At 49.2% G+C, this 715-nt stretch overlaps 1 protein-coding gene across 2 annotated transcripts in view; it reads left to right on the top strand.

Moving 5' to 3' along the window:
• The window catches only part of mical1 (microtubule associated monooxygenase, calponin and LIM domain containing 1), a gene marked incomplete in the record, with an annotated part of 34223 nt that extends 33508 nt beyond the window's left edge, over positions 1 to 715 (top strand). For both annotated transcript variants that reach the window (XM_014031417.1, XM_014031418.1), the window contains 1 exon segment: positions 2 to 715.

Genomic DNA, 715 nt, shown 5'->3' on the forward strand with positions numbered 1-715 from the left:
ACACACACACACACACACACACACACACACACACACACACACACACACACACACACACACACACACACACACACATCTGGAACCTGAAACTGATCAGTTACAGATGATGAAGTCTGGAGGTCAGAGCAGGTGGTCCTCCTGAAAGGAGACCCTCAGGCTGCTGATCAGTCTGGATCCTGGTCCACTCAGACCCAGGACCCAGGACCCTGGACTGTGACGGGACACAGCAGTTTATTGTACATGTGGCTTTGAATGATAGAGAAACGTCTAAATGAGACCTGAGGATCTGCAGAATCCTGTTTCCTGTTTCAACCATAAACATGTTGAAACATGTGGAGGGCTTTCTGCAGCTGGGTGGGCTCTGTGGGATCAGACAGATTTGACTGAGGACCCTCTGCGAGGGGCGGGGTGATAAACCAACCTGGTTCTGAAAGCTTCATGATGATGTGCAGCTGCTGCTGGATCATCAGAACCTTAAAGAAACAGATAAAAGAAGCTGTTGAAGTGAAAAATGTCCTGCTGCCTCTCTGTGACACGTCCTGCTCTTCAGTCTGATAAAGACGAGTCACTTCTCTGGTTTTCTTCTCATGTTTAGTCCTGTTTCCACGTCCTGAGCTGCTGAAAGCCTCCAGTAACTGTTGTTCTTCATCAGACCTGCAGGGGGCAGGCTGGAGACTCACCGTTCAGCTCCTGCAGCAACACAAACAACAAGAAA

This window comes from Austrofundulus limnaeus, unplaced genomic scaffold, assembly GCF_001266775.1.
Source record: "Austrofundulus limnaeus strain Quisiro unplaced genomic scaffold, Austrofundulus_limnaeus-1.0 Scaffold1248, whole genome shotgun sequence".
Taxonomy (NCBI): Eukaryota; Metazoa; Chordata; class Actinopteri; order Cyprinodontiformes; family Rivulidae; genus Austrofundulus; species Austrofundulus limnaeus.